General features: G+C 36.5%; 1 protein-coding gene across 5 annotated transcripts in view; it reads right to left on the bottom strand.

Moving 5' to 3' along the window:
* Positions 1–6,967, bottom strand: part of APBA1 (amyloid beta precursor protein binding family A member 1) — a 246,286-nt gene extending 239,319 nt beyond the window's left edge. For all 5 annotated transcript variants that reach the window (XM_051961900.1, XM_051961927.1, XM_051961937.1 and 2 more), the window contains exon 1: positions 6,697–6,967. The gene's annotated coding sequence lies outside the window, so the exon portion shown is untranslated. The remainder of the gene's footprint in view (positions 1–6,696) is intronic.
* Positions 6,968–10,962: the final 3,995 nt, after the last annotated feature.

The raw sequence follows: 10,962 nt of genomic DNA on the forward strand, positions 1-10,962 counted from the left end.
GAGGAATAGCAAGGTTCATAGATTTTGTAGAGGTGTGTAAGAAGAGTAGAAAAGTAGGAGTGAACAAGTTTGTGAAGGGTTTTGAATGCCAAACAGATGATTTTATATTTGATTCTATTACAAGAAAACATTTAATTCCTGCTTTAAAAAAAAAAGTTTTTGTTTTGTTTTTTCATCCTAAAGAGACCAAAAAAAAAAAATAATAATTATGCCAAAGGATAGAAATAGCTAGATTTCTTATACTATGTAACACTATGGGAAAATTTCATCTATCGAATAAATTCTAACTTGCTTATTACAATATCCGCATGGTGTTTAGAAAATAATCTGCAATCTTCAAGTACTTGGGAGAGCAAAAATCCTAACTGGGAGGTAAAAACTATTTTTGAGTGGTGGAAAATAAATACATCATTTGGAAAATTGATTGCCTTCAATCTTATAAGTCATGAAGAAGAAATAAGAACAACAGGTTGATAGTTAGATGAAAAGAGCTAAATATCACTATTCTCCTCCACTAACCTCTAGTGATCTTGGCTTCTCAAAAGGCAATATTAATGGAGAATAAGTTTTGATTGAAAAGTTTTTTAGTCCAAACTAAGAAAACAAAATAAAACAATGAAATCATTGAAACAATTTCTTTTCACCACTGCTAAATGGGTATATATATATATAGAGAGAGAAGGAGTGTGTCTAGTGATAGATTATGAGCCTGTAGTCTGAAGCCCTTCCTGGCTAAGTTCTGAAAGACTTAACCACCATTTTGGCACTAGATGAGAAATTCCTCAGTCCCAGCAACTTTCATAAGACCATTTACTGAATTAAACAGGAGCTTTCATCAGAGCTGGTGGAAAAAAGCAGCCATACCAACAAAATCACAGATCCCTGAAATTCTGAATATACACCGGAATTCTTAGGTATTTGGGATAGATGTTTGAAGGCAGGAAGGAAGCAAACAAAGAAAAAAGAATTTCCCCAGGAGCCTGACTAGATTAGTAGATAATCTTGTAGAGAAAGAGGAAAGAATACAGGGACTGGACACACTTAAAATGAAACTACTAGAATTAGAATATATACTCAGAATGACTCCTAGAAGTAAGTCAACTAGTAGTTTCATTCATTCATTCTATACCACTTCCCACTTCTCTCCCTACTCTAATTCACCCACAGAAGAGGAAAAGAAATTCATACTCAGAAAGAAAATTCTCACTCAGGCTTAACAGGCAAAAATTACACACTATTACCTATCCAAATATGCTAACATTTGGGGATAATCTGAAAACTTACTTTGATTTTATTTAGACCCTTGCCCTTAAGCATCTATCCCAAGGAAAATAATGTAATGTTGGTGTGCTCCACTTTAAGGAAATAAAATTTTAAAGTCCAAATTTAGCAAACAAATAAATTATGCTTGTTACAAAAAGATTTGATACAGTTCTTTAACGAACATCTTCTACTGGAGCATTTTACATTTTGATTCAGTTTACAAAAATGTTAGTTGCATGCAACTTTTCACAAAATGGGGCACATCTTCTGATAAAGATAAAATGTTCCCATGATACTGGAAAAACTTGACACAATAGGACAAATAAGTGGTTATGTTTCTGTGAAAGTGACCTGTCAGTACTGTTTTTATATGAATATAATAAACACTAAATTTTCATTAAATAAAAAGACCTGAAATACTACTTAAATTCCAAGGTGAGATACAAGATCTTATACCTAAGATAAAACATTTTAAAAAATGAAAAATAAAATCCCAATAATATTAATGATTTAATGAAATTTCAGATGCAAAAAATTTAGCACTGCCCTTATCTTTTATAAATGAATTCACTATCATGTTTATATATTATGAGGGTTATATAAAAATATTAATTCACCATCATGTCTAGACATTATGTCCTCTTTGGAAATAAACTATTCCTAGAAATTAAGGTACAAAGGTACCTTAATCTTATCTTTATATTTGATTTTTTGCTCTGAAGACTGGTAAATTCCTCTCTGAGGAATCACCACTGGTGAGCAAAGACCATTTGTCAGTTTCCTCCTACCTAGCATATAGTGGTCAGTAGAAAGTTTTCCATATTGTTACCAATAACATTAACATTTATTCTGGACAGTCCTTTGCCAATTGCATACAATAAAATGGCTGAACGATAAGGAGGAAGGCATAGTGTTATAATCATATTAATTCAACATAATAATGCCATTGCATTTATTTACCAGGTCCATTAACTCAGATCCAATATCTCAGCTTCCATGCTATTGATAAGGTACAAATGATGAAGTTAGTAGTAGTTGTGATGAGGTGTGAGAATTGGGGTGGGAAATCCCTTCTAGTCAGCCCAGGCCCTATGTGAAATAATTTGCAAACTCAAAATCTGTGTGGGAAAAGGGATTTATTGGCACTGAGAAGACAATATCTTCACCAGTGGGCAAAAGTCCTGGCAGGACAGCTTCCTTGGCAAGCATAATCCCTGTTTCAGACTTCTGCAAAGAGTCAGGAGTTCAGAGTTGTCTTTTATTAGCCCTCTGAGGCTCAGGCTTCAATTCAAAATGAATGACATTCCTTCAATATTGTCAGTGCCCCGGGGCCTAGATCTCCAATTGAAAAGAGATTACTTATCTTTGGGAGTTTGGGAGTGGTTCTGGACTAATCTTCAACTCAATAGAGGGTGTGACCATATCCCTGACCAAGATTTCCAACTGAATGAGACCACCCAACTGTGCTCCCTGACGGTGGGCCTCTTTCAGAGGAGAGTTTGAGACTCAGGTACTTCCCCCCAAAACGGGGAGCAAAGCCTCAGAGCTCCCCCAAAATCAAAGGGATACAATTTACCTTACTATCACACACCTAACTCCTCTGTCTTTCTAGTGTGAAATCACAAACAATTATGTCATGAAAGTTAATGATGAAGATCTATAAGATGTGATTTTTTTTTTCTCCCTAATCTTGAAATGACATGAATAAATGAAGTGAAATGGGGAAAAATTATTTTCATCATTCAGTATCTAATAGCAATTCTCTGATAAAGAAAATGAAACAAATCACAATTCAATGTAAATGGGAAGGAGATATCTAAGTAGTTTATGTTTTTAGCTTGGATATATTGACTGGACTCAGATCACTGAAACAACCTTACATTTCAATTTGAATCATACTTTGATATCACATATGTTCCTGTCATACAAGAAAAGATCTCATCTTTTTATACATCCTTTTTGCTTTCTTTTGTTTGCTTTTTTGTTTTCATTTAGTTTTACTAATTAAAATCAAAATTCCACATGAGAATAAGTTCATAGAATATACTAGCCATTGAAAAGGCCTCTGGCTTGATCAATTTTAAAAATGAGTATCTTTTTCTATGAAGTTGATAAAGTAGGGGGTGGCTGTATTTCATAATATTATATGACAGCTGTTTCAAAAAATCACTTACACTACTGTGAAACGAAGTACACTTTTACTTTTCTAAGTGCAAAATCCTTTGCTTTTATTTCCATATAGAATCATGAATATCTACTATAGAATAAAAGTCAAAATAAAATATTGAACTTTTTTCTTTACAACTAATATTTTTCTCTTGCAAGTATTCTATTTTTTTAAGGCTTTTTATTTTGAAAACATATGCAAGGATAATTTTTCAACACTGACCCTTGCAAAACCTTGTGTTCCAAATTTTTCCATCCTTCCCCCACTCCCTTCTCTAGATGGTAGGTAATCCAATATATGTTAAACATGTGCAATTCTTTTATACATATTTCTACAATTATTGTGCTGCACAAGAAAAATCAAATCAAAAAAGAAAAAATGCAAGCAAAAACAACAAAATGTATTATTCTAAAGAATCAGCTTGGTGTTTTTTTTTTTTTAAGCTGAATAATAATGAAATGGAGTTAATAATATTTTAAGTGAATGAAATGCATCAATGCAAAACAAATGGTTTGCTGTAGGCTACCGCAAAAGCTATAAATTCTTACAATGAATGGCAAAATTCAACAAAATCTATTCATCTCTAAACATTGCATGCAATATTTTATTAAACTTAATCGTAGTTGTTACAAAGGACATTCAATCAATATAATTACCAATTCCCTTAGTCAAATCGACATTATCCTTGGATAACTCAAGGGGAATATAAACTTTCTTGGAAAATACACTGCTTGTATTTATTTAACAAGTTTGAATTTTGCTAAACATTTCTGCTTACTTTCAAATATAAAGAACTTTTTAAAAATATATATATATATATTTTTTTCCACATATAAAATGGGTAAAGGAAACCCTCAGAAAGATCTCAAAATTCATTAACTACTTATAAGAAAAAGATTCTACAAATATGATGAGATTATATACCCAGATTTATAAATGTGTTTTTCCCCAAAATGTATTCCCAACTCTTCAGTTAAGATAATCTCAAATTGAAATTTTAAAGGCTCAAAAAGAACACAATAATAAATCTATGCTACATATTAACTTTTTCAAGAAATCCTGATCCTTATATTATTGTTAATGAACAAAATACATTAAATTAAACAATTGATATATATATATATATATATATATAATATATATATATATATATAGTAAAAGGAAGGTATAAGTGACTGATTCTTATTAAGTATGAAATGTAATATAAACTAATAAAAAATACAATCTTAAAAAAACCCTATGATAACAATTTGTTATTTATTTGTTTGTGTGGTATAATAACTATGGTCTTAAAAGGGGGGAAAAGACAAGGCAGCCAATTTGGATTCTGACAGCAATGCAGTAGAATTTAAAATATTGTTACTAGGATATTTCAAGCAGGCTAAGCTAGTCTGTGTTAACAAAGAAATGCCAAGGTGTTTAGTATAAAGATAAATAATTCTTTTTCTCTCAACAAAGAATCATATTTACCTTGTAAGAATTCCAATTAAATTGCACACGCCTGGTTTCCCTTAACAACAGAGATATCATTATATAAAGACAGTTTTTCATGTGTATGTGTGTGTATGTAATATATATGCCAATAATTTCCCACATATAAGCTATATATGTTTCACACCAATCCTGGTGGTGGTTTACTCCTGTTATGCATAATCAACCCAACAATAATACTTTTGTTTGTCCATCTCTATGACCCTTTGCTTTGATTCAGCTGGCTATGACCAGACTTGAAACTCCCTACAACAGCAAAGCACAAGGTAAAAAGGCAGATGACTTTTCAGCAAATATACAATCCCTTTGGTGACTAGGAGATTTCAATACAGCACTTATTAGTGAAAACGAGGAAAGTTTATTTCACTGGTGTTAAGAAAGAAGGAAGTGGATTTCTTAAACATACATGAAAATATTAGGCACTATTTTCCCCTCCTTTTTTGGGTAACATTTCCCAAACAAATGCTGTTTAGAAAGAAAGATAAGAAAATAACACTTATCAGTGATTCTCAGTACTTTAACAAACATTAGAGTTATTACATTAGTAGTAGCAGGAAGGTAGAATACTTGACATTTAAGTGATTGCCGCTGGGGAGTTGAGAGGAGAGAAAATAGTAGGGCAGAAGTGGTAAGAGTATTCTTTCTACTGGTCAGAAATGAGACAAACAATAGGAGCTGCATCGTCAGGGAGGAGACTTAGACCAATGCAGACACTAGACAAAAACAAGTGCCACCTGAATGGTGCTACATACAGAAAGAAGCAGAAAGAGGAGGAGCAACCACAGCACTTCCAGATGTGACCATCATCCCATTAGAGGGTCAGTGCTTAGACGTTACATTTTTACTTCCTCACCTACATTCCAAAGTAAGGAGGTCAGGGCAGGGAGAAAATTCACTCGCGGATTCCAAAACACAGAGGCACTATCAGAAGTCATACAGTTTCAGGATGAAAATCTTCCATAACAATGTCCCACAGTCTTACCTATTATTAAAGAGGCTGCTGACAGCAAGCTAGATGCTATCAAGACTCCTGTTCCACTGACTGCAGCTTGAGGACTGGAGGTTCAATCACACCCGCTCCTCGCTCACAAGAGGGCACACACACACACACACACACACACACACACACACACACACACCACCCAGAGAGTATTTTACAAACCTTACTATATGCTCCCCTTCCCCAAGTCCCTTCACCCTGCAAGCGCACACAGTATAAACCACAATCTGGTCGCCTTTCATCACTCTTCCTCCTGCATCTTAAATTGAAGAAAAATCCGTTCGGGGGTTGAAAATGTCATTTTACGATGGGGACCCGCCTCTCCCTTGCTACACACACACACACACACACACACACACACACACACACACACACACTACTCAAGAGTGTACTGCTACCAATGTTCCTGTCTCCAGGCCCTTCTGCTCCTGCAAAATCCGTGATTTCTCAGCGTGCATCTCATCTCCCCAGAGATCCACTGTACATTTATTCTTTAAACCCTCTTCCTGTTGTCCTGTCTCCGCATCGTATCTCTTCACTGGACAGTCAGTCTAGGGCATCCCCCTTTTCCCTTCATTTGGAGATGGGGCGGGAGGTAAGCAAAGAATGCATTATGCTAATTACCACCATCAGCATCATTAATAAACCCCCATCCTCCTCACAGAACCATCTACCCTCCTCATCCCTCCCCTATCTGCAGGAGAGGCTTCTATCCGAGGTGGAATCCTCATACCTCCCCATTCATTCCCATCTCCCTCCCCCTCTCCACCAGTACCTTGTAGCGTGACAGCTGGGGTCTGGCGGGGCCCACGTTAGCAGGAGGCGCTGGGGTAATGACAGGATAGACGACCAGCTTGGGCACGAGCTTTCTCTCTGGCCCCTGCTGCCTCCAGCTCCACCATGTTCTTTACTCTCTTCGTCCTCCTCCTCCTTCGTCTCTGGCTGGTGGCTGCCCCTAGCTCGCCTCAGGAGCAGCACCCGCAGACCAGCAGTAGAAGCAGTGACTGTTCCTGCTCCCTCCCGGATCCTCCGACCCCACCTCCCTTCTCTTTCCCCTCCCAGCTCCGAGTGACGTTTTGCCGCGCGAGGCTGGGTTTGGACAGAGAGAGGGAGAGGGAGAGAGAAAGGGAGAGGGAGAGGGAGCAGGAAAAGGAGAAAGAGAGAGGTAGAGGGAGAGGGAGAGGGAGAGGGAGAGGGAGAGGAAGGGAGGGAGAGAAAGAGAGAGAGAGAGGGAGAGAGGGAGGGAGAGAGAGAGGGAGGTAGAGAGAGAGAGAGAGTAATGTGTGTCCGTGCGCGTGCGCACCCTTGCTTCTCTGTGTACCATTTTACTCATTGCGGGCGCACACACCCTAGTGAGGGAGAAGGCCAGATCCCCAAGTATAGAAGCCAGGACTGACCCTTTCTCTTCCAGTATCCACTCAGTGGCAGCACAAGTCAAGTGCCCGAGGCTCTGGACACCCCCTCTTTGACTGTGGGCTACGCATGGGGATGGGATGTGTTGCTGGGGTCTTCAGACCATCCAGATCTCTCCGCTCCTTGGTGGCAGTCTAAGTTGATGCACTAGAAGCAATGATATCATTGATATGGAGAGTTAGGCCAGCCTTCTGCTTTTAACAAACCAAAAGCCTTTATTTTTCCAGAGTAACAAGAGAAAACGATAATTCCTCGGGTAGCCCAACACTTTTTTTCTCGTGAAATCGAAGAAGCTGTTATTGTACAGTTTTTTTTTTTCCTTCCCTTCTTAGTTGCTGTCTCAGTTTCTGTCCCCGCCCCTTTTTCCAGGTCCCTTCGGTATGCTAACATTTCCAGGCCAGGACACTGTTAGGGGTTCTAAAGGAAGGTTTTACAGTTCCTACTGAAATATGTTGCAATAAAATCATAAGACGCAAGGGGGAAGAGTCTTAATAATTGCTTATGATGAAAGGCTTGGCAAATTTGCATGTCCTAAGGAGAAACAGCTCAGTCCCCCTGGAGGAAGAAGAAGAAAACTCCAAAGACACCTGAACTCTAATGTTTGGAAATACTTTTCTTTGTTTTTTTTTTTGCCATTTTCTTCTTTTTAGCTAATAAAAACATTTTTTAAATGCATCTGATTGTGTTTTAAAGAATTTGATTCAAACCAGAGGGATAACAAACTAGCTAGTGCTGGATTTGGAGCCCAAAAGACCTGAAATCCAATCCTTCCTTAACCCTCCCTCACTTAAATCCAGTTCACTTGTATTTCATGGCATCACCTAATATCATAGTCCTCTTCAAGAAGGAAAGACAAACAACAAGCCCTTCCTTGTTCTGATACCTTGGGCAAGTTATTTAAACATTCTGGAATTCAGTTTTCTCATCTGTAAAAGACCAGATGCTCTTAAAGGTTCCTTCTGGCTCTAACATTATGATCTAATAAGGACTAAATTGTAGAGGAAGTTGCATGATCTTAGCTAAACCTGAAGACCCCAACTACTTGGGTAAGGACTCACAAATGACAGAAACTAGAAAGCATTGTGGCAGAAATTATGTTTACATCAAAACCTCACACCATTTGCCAAGAGTAGCTCCAAATGGACACAAGACTTTGATAAGATTGTTGTCTGTAGAGGGCAGGAACTCTGAAAAGGTATACTTAAGATTTGGTATGACTGATGTAATCTTACAAGATATTAACTCGGTGGAATTGATGAGATAATGGTTCCTTAGTGATATAATGCTTGGCTTGTACTCACTATGATGAATTGATGTAACTGTAATAGAGTATTTAAGAGGTTAGAGTCAGACTGAATTCAGAGCCTGACTGGCTGATTGGCTGACTAGAAGAGATGAGAGATTGTAGATTGGCTGACTGACTGAGACTGCTGGCATAGACTGAGAGACTGAAGGAGACAATAAAGACTTTGGATTTTATTCCTGACTATTCTCATGGTCTCATTCTACTGAGACCAAGGCTGGTAACCCAAGGCCCTCCAGAAAGTTTGTCTGGACATTACAGTTGTCCATTTTCAAAGAGGATCAAAATAATACCTCTTTTCTTTCCTTCTCTTCCCCTTCCTTTCCCTTTTCTTATGACTTAGATATAAGTTAGCAGCGTAGATAGAGTTCCAAGCCTAAAGTTAGGAAAACTCATCCTCTTGAGTTAAATCTGGCTTTGACACTTACTACTCATTTAATACTGTTTTTAAAATGGAGAAGGAAATGGCAAACCACTCCAGCATCTTTGCCAAGAAAACTCCAAATGTGGTAATGAAGATCAGATAGGACTTAACAAGAACAATTTAGATGAGTAAAAAAGAAATTTTCTTTTAAATCTAGGAATGGGAGAAGAATTCATGATCAAACATGGGATAGAGAAGATCACAGAAGATAAAACAAACAAATTTGATTACAGCTAATAATAGCATTTTTACTGAGCATTAAGGATTTGCAAAGTACTTTATTAATATAATTTCACTTTATCTTCAAAACAATGTTGGGAGTTGGATGCTATTATTTACCTTCATTTTATAGCTGAAGAATCTGAGACAGAGAAAGGTTAAAGAGACAGCCAGGAAATGTCTGAGGGTAGATTTTAACTTAGGTTTTCTTGACTCCAGTCCAGTGGCTATCCACAATGCCCCTTTTTAATTCAGTTTTGCAAGAATGTGAGACATTACCAAATTGATAAAAGTTCAAAGGAAATGAACTTTTAAAACTGATGTAGATGGAAGACCAGTAGACAATTCACACAATAATATCAAGACATTTCATGAAACAGAGTAGCCCAAACTAGATAATTGAAGACATATTAAACATTTTCACACCTGTTCCCAAATGATAATGCTTTCACATATATTCCATAGAGAGTACTTATTCCCATTAACCACTCTGTCTTCCCAACACAGTAAAGAGAATACACAGTAAATTCCCATAAAGCTGTTAAGGTATTCCTTATACTAGAGAGCATTGGGCTTTTCTGCACAAGAAATAGAATGATTACTGAATATTAGACATGCCTTAAGACTATTACTTCTCAGCAATGGAATCGATTGAGATGCAAGAGCTCAGGATATAGTTGTTATTTTCCTCTCATCTTTATCACCTATCCATCTCTCTTTCCCTCCTTCTCCATTTTATAAAATTCAAGGAATCTTCTTTCTGGGCCTTGGAAGATGGGTTGTCTTTTTTTTTTTTTTTTTTGTCCTTACCTCCCTTGCACCTAGCTGAATGCCTAATACAAAATGGGCATGTAATATGAAACTGGACCAAAAACTATCCAGACATAGACTATTTATTCTCTTCTTTATTATCTGAAAAGTGAACATGCAAGAATTTTGATGTAAATGAGCAACTTTATTTCCTAGCATTTCATATTCTCAAATGAGTGAGCTGGTTTCTGATTGCCCTTAAAACGTACTGTCATGAGGCTGAAAGCAGTTAAATGGACAAGTATCTGAAGACAAGAAGACTTGAGTTCATATCTTGAATCCTTAATAGCAATATGTCCTCAGCAAGTTATTTAACCGTTGTCTCTTTCTCATCTATAAAATGGGGATAATAACAGCACCAATCTACCAAGATTGTTCTGGTAATCAAATGAAATATTTGTAAAAAAAAAAAAAAGTGTAAAACCTTCATTATCTATTATTAATATAAATCAGTATTACATGTTTGTATATCATTGCTGCCTAAATACTGTGGCATTAAGGAAAGAATGCTGGATTTGGAATCGGATAATTTGAGTATGAATCCTATTTACTTCATCTATTTGTATCTATGAAGGCATAGACAATCTCTAAGGCCTTTTCTAGCTCTAAATTCTATTATCAGTGTCTTGTTTGAGTAATTTGAAGCAAAAAAGCATTTCTGATTCAGTTATGCCTTATATGACATTGGATAGAGTCATGTTAAGGAGCCCAAACTTTCAATGTAATTATGATTTCTAGATTCAGAATCTTTATAAAGTCTTTTTAGAATCCTTTTTCCTCCTTTCATTTAGTCATTTAAACAGTAGGTATGATTTTTAAATGATAGTTTTTATATGTACAGTAAACTTTCTTCTTCCAGATATTGTGAATTT

The sequence above is a fragment of the Antechinus flavipes genome, chromosome 1 (assembly GCF_016432865.1).
Source record: "Antechinus flavipes isolate AdamAnt ecotype Samford, QLD, Australia chromosome 1, AdamAnt_v2, whole genome shotgun sequence".
Lineage (NCBI taxonomy): Eukaryota > Metazoa > Chordata > Mammalia > Dasyuromorphia > Dasyuridae > Antechinus > Antechinus flavipes.